Source organism: Marmota flaviventris, chromosome 11 (genome assembly GCF_047511675.1).
Source record: "Marmota flaviventris isolate mMarFla1 chromosome 11, mMarFla1.hap1, whole genome shotgun sequence".
Lineage (NCBI taxonomy): Eukaryota > Metazoa > Chordata > Mammalia > Rodentia > Sciuridae > Marmota > Marmota flaviventris.
This window is the reverse complement of record NC_092508.1, coordinates 84,844,427-84,861,798: the sequence shown is the minus strand read 5'-3', so window position 1 is coordinate 84,861,798 and position 17,372 is coordinate 84,844,427. Positions and strand designations below refer to the sequence as shown.

General features: G+C 36.4%; 1 long non-coding RNA gene across 1 annotated transcript in view; it reads right to left on the bottom strand.

Moving 5' to 3' along the window:
• Positions 1–14,278, bottom strand: part of LOC139707718 (uncharacterized) — a 62,876-nt gene extending 48,598 nt beyond the window's left edge. The window contains exon 1 of the long non-coding RNA XR_011709185.1: positions 14,087–14,278. This is a non-coding gene — a long non-coding RNA (uncharacterized lncRNA). The remainder of the gene's footprint in view (positions 1–14,086) is intronic.
• Between the last annotated feature and the right edge of the window lie 3,094 nt (positions 14,279–17,372).

The following is a 17,372-nucleotide window of genomic DNA, read 5'->3' as shown; positions in this document are numbered from 1 at the left end:
ACTTAAACCAATTGTGAATGCATTCCTTTTTTACTTTTTATACAACCACATTTATGTAAGTAAATAGTATAATGAATATTTTTGAAATGATCCATCATTTTGAATTCACCTAGTTTGTATAAAATGCAATGTGCAGTTTTTTTCTCTTGCAAGAAAGACTTTCACATGGGAATGTTCATTTTTTTTTTCCCTATGAAAAAAGATTTCTCATAGACAACCAACCACAACTGGAATAGATTCTTTTAAACATATTGTAATGTGAGAATTTTCTTCAGCTGGAGGGTGTTTTATTCTTTAAATTGAAAGCCGTTGTTCCTCAGAACTAGTATGACATTGTAATGCATGATGTGCTAGTCACTCTTTATATGCAGAAATTGATATGCTTCAAATACATATTAAATATTGAAATGTTATGTGATATTTGAAACTCCTCAGTGCTTCAGGTTTGTGGACTTGTTATCTGGAGTTACCTATCATACATATATGTGAGCTGCAAAGAGCATACAAGACTGAACTTGGGAATCACAGCTCTTTTTTCTAGACTCAACCTAACTTCTTTCTTAAAGATGCTGAATGTAGCCACCAATAGTTTGGGGTCAGTAACATATGTATCATAAAACCATCACTTCTCACATTCAACAATTAGCCCAATTTATTCATGAATGGTACAAAAAGAGAGTGAATGTTGAAACTAAAACTTGCTTCATTTCTCCTTAGAGAGTAGTTTCTTCCAAAACAGAACTGAGATCATTTATAGGAGGTTTTGGTGAAGCTGTTTTCTGGATTTGTTCATTACATTTTTCCAAAGGGGTTTTTAGTTTTATCAGCCAATGTAAATGGGCATACATGTGCAATCCCACAGAAACATTTCTTATGTATACAATTTGCCTATTGTTATTTTTAGTAAAAGGGGTAAATTAATATGTCAATGTTTAGAAGGAGAATTTAATTTGGGGTGCTTTGTGTCTTTGACCTGAAGACGCTTTCTCTTTTCCTTATTTCTTTTGAACATGTCCACTGTTTACACTTGCAATTTAGTTTTCTTATCTGTAGGATGAAGAGTAATATCTAATTTATATGGTTTTGAGGATTAAATAAAAGGATATTTTATGTACAGGACGTATTTAATGCATATTTAATGCGTGATGGAACCTCCTGAATTTTATTCTTCCTCCCATGTGCTTCCTCTGTATCATGCACACTTTGTTCTAGATAAGTGAAGACGGGAGAGTCACTTCATACTGCCTTGGTCATGCTGTTCTTCACATGGTACATGCCATGGTCGAACTACCTGAAATTTATAGTCTTTTGTGCTCATCATTTTTTCCATGAAAACTAGAAATTAATTCATTATATTTTAAAACAAATATTTAAAGGGTACCATGTGTACTGATGATCTAGGTGCCGAAGACTCAGTGAGCACAGTGAGACGTAGTTCAGAATTTGTATCTTTTTATTTCTTAGTTTCTAAACAATTTCCTCTTCCATGGCTATTAAACTTCCTTAGACATCCTTGAACACTTTTTATTGCCTCTTCTTCCTTCACCAAAGACTACACTGGTGGAGATTGGTTCACACAAATACTCAAAATTGTTGAAAAGGTGTCTAATATGTTTGATTTCCAATGGTAGGCACTTATGTGTAGATCTTAAACTTTTATATTCTAAGAACTTTTTTTAAAAAAAACACAGGTTATATAACTCAAATAAATTCTAAATGCTATGCCACAGTGGCAGCCTACAAGGTTGTGTATGTGTGTTATTTGCTGTACAATTTCAATTGTACTTTTCATCTCTGAGCCACTTTTTCCTCCAGAAATGGTATAGTTTATTCCTCATCAAAATCCAAGGTGGACCCTCATCAGAAAGATATTTGTTTAAGGATAAAATCTACCTCCATTAAAGTCTTAAGTGTAATTAGTATATACAAATCGAGAGTGAAAATGAATGTCTAGCTTGTCAGCTCAACTCAGGGACTTTGGCTATATGAATTTTTTGCTTTCCCCTCAGCTATAAGACTTAGTGACTCCTGATGTGGTTAATCCTAATGTTTCCCCTGTTGTAGGTATTAATGTAAGTTACCATGACTAGGCTACACTTTTTATTACATGTTAAATTTCTTAGTCATCTTGGTATCTCCTCATTTTCTAGCAAAGTAGCTTGCATGAAATAGGTAGATAAAATTGAGTCTGGGAACTGAGGAAGGAGCACAATAAACTGAATTTCATAGTCAAACAGTGGAAGTACTGAGACAAGGCTATTTAACTCCAAACCCCTGCCATACATACATCATTAATTGTGTATGTATTATTTATCTTCATCATTCTAGCATTGCAAAATGAGGTTTTTATTGATCAAGTAATAATATTTGTGACCATGCAGGATTATCTCAGAACTTCCAGAGCAATCACACTGATAGGATGGTCTCAGCTGATCCCAACCAGACCTCCTAAATGAAACACAGTTTATTGGGTGTGAGAGACTTTCAAGTGAGCTCATAATCAATGTTCACTCCCTCTGTCCTTTATATGTAGTAAACATCTCATGGCAGCCAGAAGTGGCATGGAACCTCAGAGCATGAATCAAATTTCTTAGTTCTGGTGCTGGGCTTTGTTCTCAGTGTTTGTCTTTATCTTTCAGCTGCCTGGCAGTTGGGCTACATTTGTGGAAAGAAAAAGGTATGCACAGTTGAATTAAGACAAGGATTTCTCTATAACTGAAATCTGCATATATAAGCATGTTTGCTTTCAAAGTCTCTGAAACATTAACATCTTATTCAATGTGATATACAATTTAGCAGTTTGTAATATATGACTGTTTGGAGAATGTCTTTAGAAGTTTCATGATTGTGCCATGCATTTTGTATACACAGATTTCCCAAGATTTGCAAGGTCATGGATTTGATCTATCACCCTGATGTCATGATAATTTTGGCAAGTTTTCCTTGCCCATTCCTTGGATCTCTCCTTTTTTTCATACATAACCACTTCAGAGCTGGCTCATCAACTGTGCACAGTCCTGCCTCTTTCTTCGGAGAGTAAACATTTTGTCAAATGAAAACAGTTTTAAGACGAGGGTTTCCTTGGCCAGAGTTGAAATAAAAGCTTTGCCCTTATGCAATTAAGGGAGAGACATCTCTAGACATGTTCGAAATCTTTTAAATGTTCAATCTTTCCACAATCTCTATGTACCCTAGAGGAGCCAATGTCATCTCAATTATGAATTATAGGTGGAAAGAAAAAGACCAAATCCCTTCTTGTGCAGACTCCAAAGTGTTTCAAACCTCATCCATAACTCCTTGGTTTTTCTTTCACTTAATATTAAGTGTTCCATCATTATACTTTAACTTGTTATTGATGTGCTACTTTTTATTTAAAAATAGGAATGGGGGCCTAATTAATGATTAAGACCATTTTCCCCAATGTCCAATTCCTTCCTTGGGAATGATGTACCAGATTAGTTTATGGATTCAATTCATTAGTATATCTATATTTATAGGAACATTAAACATATAGGTAATAGGACAGTCAGACATTATGTCCATTTCTCTCACTTCCAATTTTTTTTATATATGTAACTCAATTAAAATAGCATATAAGGCAGTCTGTAGAAATTAGCTATTAAAATGTTATAGATATCTTAAATGTGTATGTGCATTGTGAAGATGGTCTGTGTGGGTGCATGCATTTGCATGAAGAAAGCAGGGGGAATAGGGATGGGTGGTATATAGATATGTATAATTATTGAGAGCCTACTATTCCCATGCATGATTCTGACCACTGAATACATGGTAATATAGACATGATCTCTAATCTTATGGAGTCTATAGAAAAAGGTGAGTGATAGACACTGAATGAATAAATATATACTTTGATTCTGATAAATGCTAAGACATGAAATGGAACAATGACAAGAAGAGGGACTTCTGAAATTAAAAAAAAATGACTGTAAAAAGAACTCTCTGAAATGATGAAAGAGAGCCAGTCACATGAAAAATTGAAAGAGAGCTTCAGAGGAGAAATTACAAAAACACAAAGATCCTTATGTGGGAACATATTTCTCCACAGTTACTTGGGTTGGGGATGTGAAGAAGACTGATGTGTTTGGTGTAAATTCTCTTGTAAAAGTGGCCAATTCAGTTGTAATGGTAAATTTGGATTGTCAACTTGATTGGATTAAGAGATGCCAAAGATTAAGAGGCTTCCAGGGCATGTCAATGAAGGTGTGTTCTAGGAATGATTGGCATGTAGGGTAGGGAACTAAAGTGGAGACCCTCCCTAAATATGGACAACACCATCCAATAGGATGGTGGCTTGGGTGGAATAAAAAAAAAAATTGGAAGAATAAGGAAGCAGCAGCAGATGCAAGCTCAATTCTTCTTGAACTGGTTCTTGTTTGTTGCTGTAATCATCTGAGGATATCAGACTCTTGCTCCTTCAGTCTTCCAAAGTGAGCTCTGCCAGTGATTCTCCAGGGAGTTTTTAGAAGCCTTTGGTCTTGGATTGGGTAGCATCATTGATCCCTCTTATTCTGAGGCTTCAGCCTCTTAGACTGCATAGCTACTGCTTGGTCCAGTTCTCCAGCCTGCAGACAGCCATTGTAGGCTCTCTGGCTGCTGGTCATGTAAGCTAATCGAATAAATCCCCTTCTTATTATCATAATTCCTATTGTTTCTATTCCTCTAGAGAATACTGACTAATACAGAAATCGGTATCCAGAGTGGGGCCATTGCTGTGACTTAACCTGACCATGTGGTTCAGAAGCTTTGGGAACATTCTGGACTTGTTTGGAGGAATTTCAAGATGCTTAGCAGTGCACGCAGGAAATGCTTTAGATGGTTGTAAGCAGAGCTTAATGTTCAATTCTGGAGGAATCACAGAAGACCAGAATGCCAGTAGAACCACAGACAATGAAGACAGGGCTCAAGAGGGTTCAGAGGACACTATTGGTAATTGGACTAGAGGCCATTACTGTTATGTTCTTGCTAAGAAGTTGTCTGCATTTTGCCCATGTGGTAAGAGTTTCTGTGAGGCTGATTTTAAAAGTGATGGATTTCTTAATCTGGTGGAAGATTTCAAAGGAAAGCCTGGAAGGCCAAGCAACTTGCAACAGGTCAGACTCCCTGCAGGCAGCCCCTGAGAGGGCAAAGCATGGAGATGTGCAGAGGAAGCCGAAGCTACAGTGGAGACCTCCGAGATTAAGAAATTCCAGTAATGTGGGACACTGTCCTAGGAAAGCTGTAGAGATTGAACCAGACAAGTCAGTAGAAAGGCCACTTGGGCTACAACCAACAAGGTGTAGGGGCAGAGTTACAGAAGCCTTTTGGAGATGATATCATGCCATGTGCTCAAGATGCCACACACAGAACTACAGGACTTTTTGGCTGAGCTGGATTTCTATCTTGCTTTGGTCCCATCCCTTCTTCCTATGCCCCTATTTTTGTTAATGGAAATGTTTACTGTGTACCTTTTTATACTGGATATTTGTAAATTGCTTTTAATTTTATAGGAGCTCACAATGCAAGATGGTCTTGAGCCTCAGAGAAGATTTTGGACTTGAACTTTGAGTAATCTCAGAACTGTTGAGACAATAGGGACTCTGGGGAATGGACTAAATGTATTTTGCATTGTCAAATAAGCATGAGCTTTTGGGAGCCAGGGGATAGAATGTTATGGTTTGGATGTGAGGTGTCCCCCAAAAGTTCACATGTACAACCATGTGAGAGGATTCAGAGGGTAAATGATTGTGTTGCAAGAGCCTTAACCCAATCAGTGAAGTGATCGCCTGATGGGATTAACTGAGTGGTAATTGAAGGGAGGTGGGGCATTGGAGGCATGGCTTTGAGATGTATATTTGTATCTGTCAAGTGGAGATCACTCTCTTGGCTTTCTCATCATAACATGAGCTACTTCTCTCTGCCTTGCTCTTCCACCATGATGTTCTGCCTTACCTGGAGCCATGAAGAATGGAGCCAGCCTCCTTATGTACTGAAAGCTCTGAAACTGTGAGCTCTCAAATAAACTTTTCCTCTTCTGCAGTTGTTCTGGGTTAGATCTTTTCATTACAACAGTTAAAAAAAAAAAAAAAAAAACCTGACTTATACATCAGTAAAGTTTAATAAAGTGATTGTTTACAAAGCTATAGGCAACACCCATGTTAAGAAGGTTAGGTGCAGTAGCCAGTCATTTGGAAGAGGAGGGAGGTTTTACCAATCTAAATATAAAGGTATAAAAGAAGAATAGGTTACAGGATCTCAGAGAGGGGATCTAATGGAGAGGGCTGACCACTGCAGTGGTAATCTACAAAAGACAACTTCAATCACTCCTCAGTCATCTGCAATAAATACCTTAGCCTCACTCTCCTCTAGTTCTTGATCTACTCTATTGATAAAGTCAACTAGAAGCTAGAAGCTGGAGACTCAAGGGTATTTGTTGATACCAACCACCCTGGTTACTTTAAAAGGCAAAGAGAAGATTGAAAATGATTCAGAGTTGGAATGACAGAACCATGAAAAACATTCAGTTGGTCTGTTTTGAATTTCTTCTACAGTGCTAATCACTGATTCAGTGGGGCATCTTCCAAGGTGCAGAGGCTAATGGGGCATCACAGTAATTCACCATATATTTGGATGACTCTGACATTGGTAGAACATATGATAACCTAGTGGTCAGGCAGTGTTCATGTTTCTTCCTAGGTAACTATACTGATGAATAATTTCAGTGAAGAATTTTGCCCCTAGAGCAATATAGGTAGCCTCTAAGGTTACTGTCTACCAGTAACTTAATGTCAATTTTTACATTTCCTATTTTGAGAATTGAGCCTTCAGAGGCTAAAAAGAAAGTATAATAGTGAAGTGTAAGTTATTCATTTCTTGTTTGAAATAAACTTGAAATTTTAGAAAATCAAAGTGGAATTATTTTATTCTTAGATTCCATTTTGGATATTGCCTCATAGGTAACTGCATTTGTCTAATGATTTTCCAATACTGACTTTGCAGCACAGCATACAAAGGAAAAGTATAACAGTCTGCTTAGCTGCCATAGCCAATCATACAGACTAGGTGGCATCGACAGTAGAAATTAATTTTCTCAAAGTTCTGGGGACTAGAGTTCCAAGGTCAAGAGGCTGTCAGGGTTGGTGTATGGTAAGACTTCTTTCCCTGGTTTCTAGGCAGTCACCCATTGATAGAGCTTCAACATAAGAATTTGGGGTGGACACAATTCAGTCTACAATAGAGAGTACTGTCTTAATTAGGGCTCGGGCTAGCTATCTGTAACTAGACAATGTCATAACAAAATGCCAGATTGGGTGGCTTAAATAACACAGGTTTATTTTCTCAAGTACCTAAAGGTTGGAAGTTCAAGATCAAGGTGTGGACAAGGTTGTTCCTTTGAAGCTTGCAAATAGCTGTTTTCTTCCAGTGTCTTTATATGGTGTCTGTGTGTGGTGTCATCTTTATCCAAATCTCCTGTTCTTATAAGAGCATAAATCATAGTAGAGTAGGACCCTCCTTAAAGATACCATTTTTATCTTATTTCTTTAAAGGTTCTATTTCCAAATTCACATTCTGAGATATGGGAGAAGGAGCATTGTGTCTTTAACCTCCAAGTTTTGGAAGCATGTAAGCAAATGACAAATACCATACAGGACATCCATTGAAGGAAGATTTTGAATAATCTGGCATTTAAGAGGGTAAGTGTTTGTGGTCATCTCGGCAACATATTTGCTGAAAGGTAGAGTCAGGGAAAGAAGATTGGATAGGGAAAACAGAATCCACTGGGCATCAACATTATCCCTACACTGTTGCCCAAGAACAATGGAGCCTAGTTCATTAATGGATCACTGAGCAGCAGCAATGCAGCCCTTCCTCCCACTCTCCACACACTAAGCTTTGAGCAACTGATTATTTCAACTTTTGATTTTTTTTTTTGCATTTCTTCTGCAAATAATGGTGCACTAGTGTGCAAACAGTTACACTACGATATCTTCTCATATCTGTCTGTTCTCGTTCAGCCAATTGAATTCAACTTTAGCAAGCTACCATTAAATTTTGATGACCTTAGTGCATTGGGGACAGTTTAAAACCAAGCAAACCAAATCACTCACTACAAAAAAGATTGGACTCAATTTGTGCCAGCTAGAAATATGACTGCCTTTCAAGTATGGGTCCCCAACAGTGCCATAAAGTGATTATAGAGTTAACAGCTCAAGGCCCTGCTTCTGGAAGATGTCAAATGGTATTATACCTGGCACAGCATGGTTCTTGTTTTGGTGTAAGGAGGCACTTGTTTTCAGTTTGTATTATGAGTGAATGCAAATCTGTCAAATTGTATTTAAGGTCCCCCTTTTATCACAACTGCTCAGAAAGCAGTGGTCCTATGGAGAGAAAATAAGATAGTGTGTGCTGGAAAATAACAAGTGGCTTTCTTGGGGAGCAGAGTAGTTTTAGCTTTTGCCATTTTCCATGGTGTAAACACTCCTACTGTGGCCAATTTTAAGCCACTGCCATAGTGGCTTAAAATTGGCTGATTTGGAAAGAGATGTATATAACCACCTCTGGCAAGTGGTAGAAACCAATTCCAGCTTACCATTGGTAGTGGGTGGAACTAAGATGCCTAGCCCACAAGTTCAAGCTACACCTTATCAATCTGAGTGTCAACACAGACACCAATACTCTTCAGAACATATGCAGAGCAGTTCAGTCACATAGAATTCTGCTGATGACCACTCCAATAATGCAATTGATAAAAACCATTGTTTGGGCAAATTAACAAGCACAGAAAAATTTTTCTAATATTAGCAATGTAAACCTTAAAGAAAGGAGAAACTATGAGACAAGGAAACTGAGCAAGGTTGTGAAAGGATTCATACTAATATGGTCAATATTTTTTTCCTGAACACGAGACTTTTTTTTTTAAATCTCTATTTTTTAGTTGGACACAATATCTTTATTTTATTTATTTATTTTTATGTGGTGCTGAGGATCAGACCCAGGGCCTTGCACATGCTAGGCGAGCGCTCTATCGCTGAGCCACAACCCCAGCCCCAAAATACTTTTATTCTTTCTTTTTGGGGGAGGCAGGAGAAAGGTTGTTGATTTTTTAATTTGGTTTGTTCCATTCTTATGATCAGAAATAGGATTAGAATACATTCTGTGTGCTGTAAAGTATATAACTATATATTGTAAGCTGTACACTTTTTCAGCCCAGAAGGTGAGCCTAGTCATTTCCAGAGAATCACTTCCTAGTCTAGGTATATAGAGTCCATCTAAGTATTGTTATAAGGAGCTAGTTGGCTTGAACCTACCTGCCTGCATAGTATATTTAAGATTACAAAGCAAAACTGAAGATCCTCTCCTCTCCTGGTGTCTTTATTTCAAATATTTTTTTTGTTGTTGTTGTTATCATCAGGGTATGTCACACATTATATCTGAAAATTCCTTTCTCTGAGTTATTAAAACCCAGAGGGGCAAAGAGGCCATCATTTTTCATCTTGCCACTAGTGTGTCTCTGTGGATAGAGAGGTTGGGGCACAGAAGTAATGGTCCCACATGAGAACAGGGATGGCCACTTTCTTTGTTTCTTCCTTAGCTAACGTCCCTCTGCGAAGTCTTTGTGAGCACTCTATTCTTTGGACTGGCTTCACTAAAGGTGCCAGGGACTTGCCTCTGCCTCAACTTCTCACAGTACCTTCTGCTGCTTCTATACATTGACTCTTGGCAGTTGATAATTTGCCATTTGGGATAATTATTTTTCTGCATAGTGATCCAATTTAGTTTTATATAATAAAGTTCAAATCAATAAAATGTAGTTTCATAGAAAGCAGCAAACATGTTCTAGCTTCAGCTCTATAAATTCCAAGACTGCTATCATGCTCCATAGAGTGTCCCCATAAACTTGATAATCTGGATTTCTTATATTAAAACATAAATATGGGGCTGAGGTTGTGGCCTAGCAAGTATGAGGACACTGGGTTTGATCTTCAGCACCACATAAAAACAAACAAACAAACAAATGAAGGCACTGTGTCTATTTTCAATTAAAAATATTTAAAAGTTAGATATATTTTTAAAATATTTTTTCTCCAGTTGCAGGTGGACACAATAACCTTCGTTTTATTTTTATGTGGTGCCCAGGATCAAACCCAGTGCCTCAAGCATGCTAGGTGAACATTCTACCACTGAGCCACAAACCTAGCCCCCAAAAGTTACATTTTTATTGTGCTTAAATATATAACTTATTAAATAGCAATGAATATTTGTGTAGTTTTTAAAGATTATGAAGTCTAATTCAGATGTATTAGATTATTTAATCACAATACTAACCCTGTGACATCAATAGGAATTATCTCATTAATCCCATTAGTTGATTAGAAAATTAAATTTCAGAAAGATTAAGTCATTTTCCTAAGGTTATGTGGTTGGTAAGGGAGAGAATGAGAACTTGAACCTGTATCTTCTGACTGTAAATCTTTATAATCCATGTTCCTTCTAAAATATACAAGGGATTAGCATACTTAACTTGAAAGATCTCTCAGAATTTTTATTTCAGTATCTCAACCAGAGGCCCTTTAAAATCAGGTTCCTTTTCTGTGTTTATATTTCTCTGATATTTTTGTATATATCACTCTACTTGAAAGAAAATAGATTGTACATTTATTTCTGAAAAGTAGCTGCTTAAGGTTTGGCACAGACTGGTATTTTATTCCAGGAAAAAAATCTTAAAGTTTTAGAATTGTGTAGAACAATTTAAAAAAAATACTAAAATGTACATTTGCTTCACAGTTAGAAGTCTTCACTGTTTCAAAGTTATGAAACAGCTCACCTACAATGCATTTTCTTCCTTCCTTCTCTCCTCCCTCCCTCTTTCCCTTTCTTCTTCTCTATCCTCCCCACTTTCTCTGCCCTTCCCTTTCCTTCCCTTCCCCCATCCTTCCATTTTTTAGGAATATTGATGCATTGATGAAATGGTACTTGAAGTGCATGAAGTATGAATCCAATATTTTGTTTTGGATGGGTATCCATGCGTCCAGAAAATTTATAGAATAGTTGGATTTTCTGCACTGATTTGAGGTGATGTTTTTATTGTAAACTCAATTTCTATATTTATTAGACTTGTTTTTGTATTTCTTATAACAAAGTTTGTTGATATTTATGTGATAATTGAATGCTGTTTTAATTATTGAGGATTTAGAATATGTTCTAATATTGTAGAACTAATTTACATTAGGGCTTTTTCTGTATTAGATGTTCATGGATATTCTTGTGTACTTTTTTTCTCATGTAGATTTTATGATTATTTTGGCTAGTTCTGTGTTAGCTTTCTGTAACTGTGGCAAAACACCTGAGATAAATGAATGACTTATAAGAAGGAAAGGTTTATTTTGGTGAATGGTTTCAGATCATTGTTACTTGGCCCTATTGTTTTGGCCCCGTGGCATGTCATGGCAATAGCAAGTGACAGAGGAGAACCACTTACCTAATGACAGCCAGGTGGCCAAAAGTGAGAGAGAGTGTCTGGGATCCCAATATCTCTGGAGATAACTCCAATGACCTAACTTCCTTCCATGAGACTCCATTAAAAAAAAAAAATTGTATTGATTCTTTTTACTTATACATAACATTAGAATTCATTTTGACATAATTATAAAAGCATGAAATATAATTTGCTCTCATTCAGTCCCCAGTACTTCCTTTCCCTCCCCTTCTTCCTGCCCCTGTTCCCTTCCTTCCAACCTATTGATGTGTCTGCTACTTATTTAAGATTTTTTTTTTTTTAAGTTAGTGTCTTGGGGTTGTATGTAAGAGTGAGACTTATTGTGGTCTATTCATGTGTGTACATAGGAAAGTTAGGTCAGACTCATTCTGACCTAATGAGTGAGTTCTCCCTATATCTACCTTCCTCCTCCTTACCCCCTTCTTCTATTCCACTGATATTTCTTCCATTTCAGTGGAATTCCCTCCCCCACCCACCCCCCCTTTTCTTTTCTTCTTTATTTTGGACTAGCTTCCACATGTGGAGAGTCCTCAAAAAAACTAGGAAGGGGACCACTATATGATCCGGCTATCTCACTCCTCAGTATGTATGCAAAAGGTCTGAAATCATCATACTGTGGAGATGTAGCCACACCAGTGTTTATAGACGCCCCATTTCTTAAAGGTTCTACTGCCACCAGACAGCACCACATGGTGAAGACCAAGCCATTAACACATGTGCCCTTGGGGGACACTTCCAAATGATAAAGAGTTCTTAAAACAGGAAAAGATTTGTTAAAAAAAAAAGTATACATTAACTTCAGATAAATTGACATTTTTAAAAGGTTGTGACTAGGGAAAGTTGCGTTTTCCATTCACCTCACTCTTCTTTCATCCTGCATTGGCATTAACGTAATTTCTGAACATTTTTTGGTTATGCCTCATTATGTTTTTTGACTTCTATTTTCATTTCTTTTCTTCAGTGTTTTTTGGTCAGCACCTTTCGTTCCATGCTAATCATTGTGGTGATATTGGATATTGTTTTTTTTTTTTTCCTGTATCTAGTGAAATCCAGATTTTAAGTATAATGTTATTTTGGAAGAAAGAATGTATTTTGATTATCTTATTAATGTATTTTCATTTTATTGTTTTATAAAAGCCAAACCAGATTAATACATTTGACAAACGAAAATGAAAACAAAAACTTGTGCCTAGCCAAGATTATTTAAAATTCTAAAGATAAACAAAGCTCGTTCTGGGTATTCATGCTGTAGAAAAGGGGCTGATATCATAAAGGTCTTTTAGAAATCAATAATTTAAAAGAACCAAAAATTTAAGAGAAATACAAAGTTTGTGCATAGGAAACACACCATTGTCTCTTATATATGAGCAGATGCTCTATAACACCCATAATAAAAGCTATACCAATTAAACAGTGTCATGATACCAGAGTTATTCACTTACAGAGTAGCAAAAGTCAAAAGTTTGTTTAAATTGTTTGTTGGTGAGGCCGTGGGGAAATAGGAATTGATGTGACACTGTGAAAGGCCTTTATCTATATTACAGTTAAAAATGCAAAACATCCTAATTCATCAAATTTATTTCTAGCATTTTTGAGATATCATTGCATAAGTACAATATGGTGTATAGACAAGTATGACATGACTACATTGTTTGTAGCTATAAATACCTGGAAACAACATAAATGTCTATGTTAATTGTCTCTATTAAATGATTGGTTAAATTATTATGTACATTTCAACAATGGAATACTATGCAACTCTAAAGAATGTGAAAAATCTCTGCTTATACCAAAAAAAGAGCAAGGTTCAGAGTAAGCAATGTGCTATGTTTTGCTTAGAAAAGGAAGAAATGAGAACATAGTTTTATATGTGATTATAAATTGTAAAATTCTGAAGAATTAGCAAGGAATTAATGACAGTGTTTACTTTCATGTATGGTGGTATGGAACTAAACCTCGAGGGCACAAAACTAAACACTTCTGCCAGCAAAGAAAGGCCTCATTACTCTGTATTACTAAGTTGCTTGTCTATCTTCTCCAGAGACTAGAAGACATGTAAGGGTGGGGGCACTATTTTTTGTTAATTATCATATTCCAAGGAATCTTATTCCTAGTATACTTATTACATGGAATTTTAAAGTTTTTTGAGCTATTTTTGAATATATTATTACTCAAAATTATATTTAAAAAGACAAGTCTATTTTGCAACATTTATTTTGGAGAAAACTAGGTCAGTAAACTGGTTCTTAATTAGAGATCACCTAAACTGGTTTCTTATTTAGGTGATTTTAGTCTTTTTTTTTTTTTGCTACATCAAATCTAAAATAAATAGAAGGAAATCTGGGTGAATAAAGGAAGTTCCCTAGAATAAGGTGAATAAAGAAAGACCAATTATATGATATCATAGGAAATTACTCAAAATAGAATTTGGCATTTTCTATTTTTAAAATTCTTGGAGAGAAATCCAATTAAATTTGAAATCATATTTTTCCATTGACTTTAATTTGATGTAAAATAAGGCTCCCATGACTGCCAGATATTTTAGTAAATTCATAAATAATATTCAGAGTTAGTATTTTACAAAATACTTACCTGTTTTAAAAGAATGTGCAGAAGGTAGTTAAGACACTCTCCATACGATTCTTGGTGTGTTCTTCAAGGCAAAGGTTCCTGCAAAGGCAGAGGTTATTCTCACTTGTCCCATTCTCACCTCATAGATTGCATTTGGGGAATGCCAGACCGTGGACAGAGAATGCCTCCAAAGGACACAGGGCCTTAGGGAGGACCATGGGTTCAGCAGCAGTTCTGGGGCTTGTTCTGATGTGCTAATCCTGTGACTGCTTCTTGGCTTTGCCCATAGCCTTGGCTCTGACTCCTGGCTTGGATCTTGGGCCTTGGCTTGGTTAACTCTCTGACTTCTGGTTCTGAACGCTGGCTGTGACCCCAGAATAAATACTTGCAACAACCTCATTAGAACTCCTGGTCTGTGGTTCTATCCTGGTTTCCTGGCCCTAGGCTGCTTCTCTAATGCCAGCTCACAGACTTGAGACTTGGTCCAGAGCTGCATGGGAAAGAATTTTAGTAAACTGTGAAGGACTATACAAGTGCAAGAGATGAATATTATTTCCAGTCAATCTTCTGGCAAAGGCAGTGGTCAGGAATGTGATTGTATGATAAGGGGAAAGATGTCCAAGCCTTTTGATGATACACATGAAGAACTAGGCTAGAGACCCTTTGCTTTTGGATCTATGTTTGAAAGATTAGCTTAATCTCTGTATAATAGATTCATTCCATTGAGGAAAAAAAATATCATTTTCAAATCCATCTGCTGATGACTTTTGTCCTATGATTCAGACCAATAAGACCACACAGCCTACCTCAGGCCCCACATGTGGATGCCCACCCAGTAACTGTGACAGAGGAGACTAATACTGAACTCATCCTATTCTTTCTCTGGCTCCTGGCCTCAACTTTTTGCCCCTTTGGTGCTCTCCAGCTCAGGGAAAGGTACCGCCATCTACTAACGGTCCAAGTAAGAGACTTTACATTAGCTTTACTTTTCCTGCCCTGTTTCTCAACTAATCACAGTTCTGTTTATCTCCTTTGATTCTTCTCTCTTCTATTCAACTACCACTGCCTTTTGGTTGGCCACCCTGTTTCCAATTCTTCCTTTCTATAGTATCACATGGACATGGAAGTGACATTTGGAAAATACACATCCCATTGTGTCACTTTTGGAGTACAATTCCCACCAGGTGGAATAACCATTCTTCATTGACTGGTAGCTTAAGACCTAACTCTCTATATTCAAGCCTACATGTCAAAAGGTCCGTTTCTTCCTTAAAACTCAACATTGGTGTCTCTTCCCTTTTTGGACACCACTTCTTCCATCAAAAGGGCTTATTACTCTGAGTTGTCAATTTCCTTGTCTATCTTCTCCAAAGAGTATAAGACACTTAAGGATAGGGACAGTATGTTTTGTTAATTTTCATATTTCTAGTACCTTATGTGAGCCAGAAATATAGTAAGTGTTCAATAATTACATGTGAAATAACTGATTGAATTCATAAACCTTCAAAATAAAATGTAAAATAATTTGAGTACTGAAACTGGTAAATATCTATTAATTCCTGGGACTAGTCAATTGAGAGAAATATACAGATAATTAAACAACAATAGCAAAAAGTCACCCAGAATAAAAATGGAAAGGGCATTAAAAAATAAAGACAATAGAATGAGGACTTTGCTAAATCTACTTGAGGTAAAGTACAAAAAGAGAAAGGATGTGTTCTTCACTTGTAGAGAGAGAGAGAGAGAGAGAGAGAGAGAGAGAGAGAGAGAGAGAGAGAGACACCAACAAATCCACAAAGATAACTTGGTTTCTTAGACTTAGCAGCTCTTGTGTAAAAAAGAAGGTGACTGAATATCCTTGAAATGTTTTGTTAATGTAAGATTCTGAATGTCTGATGGGTGTGAAGAATGAATGTCTGATGGGTGTGAAGAATTAACATTGTATTATGTATAGACATAAATAGGTGCTGTTTTTTTGACATTTCACCATCAGGTAGAATTAGGTTGTATACAACTTCCCCATCAATGACCTTCCAATAGAGGAGATCTTACTGTTAAACAAAGTCTAATTTGCACCAAACAACTGAGCATAGTTTTTCAAACTAAACTTTGTAAGACTGGCAAGAAGGTCAGGTTGTAAAATTCCAAGAATCCTGTCATATTATGATTTATCTTTATCTGGTTAAAACTTTCCTGTAAGTGAACTGAATATTGTGTATTTATTTGAAATTTAAATATTTTATCATATCTTCTTTTATCACATATGAAGTTATTGGATATTATTTTTCTACTAAGAATTATTGAGCAAAGAGAACTTGGGTCTTAGCCAATCTCAAGCTGTGGAGTGGCCCTGATATTTACCAGGATTTCAGAAATACAATGGTAGTATAAATATAACTTTTCTAAACTTAACCTCACCTCTTATTATCTTCTTTATTTCTTTTAGTCAGGAAGATACTAATTCTATTCTAAGGAAATTAGGAAATAAAAAGAGTTTGTTTCCATCTAGGAAATTCTTTTCAGTAATAAAATCTTCTCAATAACTTCTTTTTATAGTTTTTGTCTTATATCTGCATCTAAAGTTGTCACTATTTCTGTTACATTGTTTAACAAAGTACACATATTGAAATTATTGCCTTTCAGAACAGTGGGAAAAGAAGAAATCACTATTAAGAAGTTTGTATTAAAATTGCTCTTTACTCAGAGATTCCCTTACTATATAAGACCAGGTCTCTCAACCTGGCTATGATTGACATTTGGAGTTGAATAATTCTTTGTTATGGAGATGTCCCTCAGCATTATAATCATTTTCTTCCATCCACAAGGTACCAGCAACACTTCCCATTCCAATGGGGTGATCAATTTCTGTCCAGACATTGCCCAGTGTTTCCTAGAGGCAAAATTATCATTGGTTGAGAAGAACGCTTTAAAGTTATAGTTCATTCTTGTTGACACCAACTTCATATAGTAGAGGCTATGAGGTAGGTAGTTGTTTTAATCAGCTTTTTCATCACTGCGATCAAAAGACCTGACAAGAACAACATAAGGGAGGAAAAATTTCAGAGGTTTCAGTTCAGACAAAGCTGACTGCAGGAGGGGAGACAGGACATCATAGCAGAATATAGTGTAAAGGAGGAAAGTAGATTAGCACATGACACAAGGAAGCAGAGAGAGCCCTAGCTCACAAGGAACAAAATTTATACCCCAAAGCATACCCCGGTGACCCTTCTAGTCACATCCTACCTGCCTACATTTACCACCCAGTTAATTCCTATCAGGGAATTAATGCACTAATTAGGTTAAGACT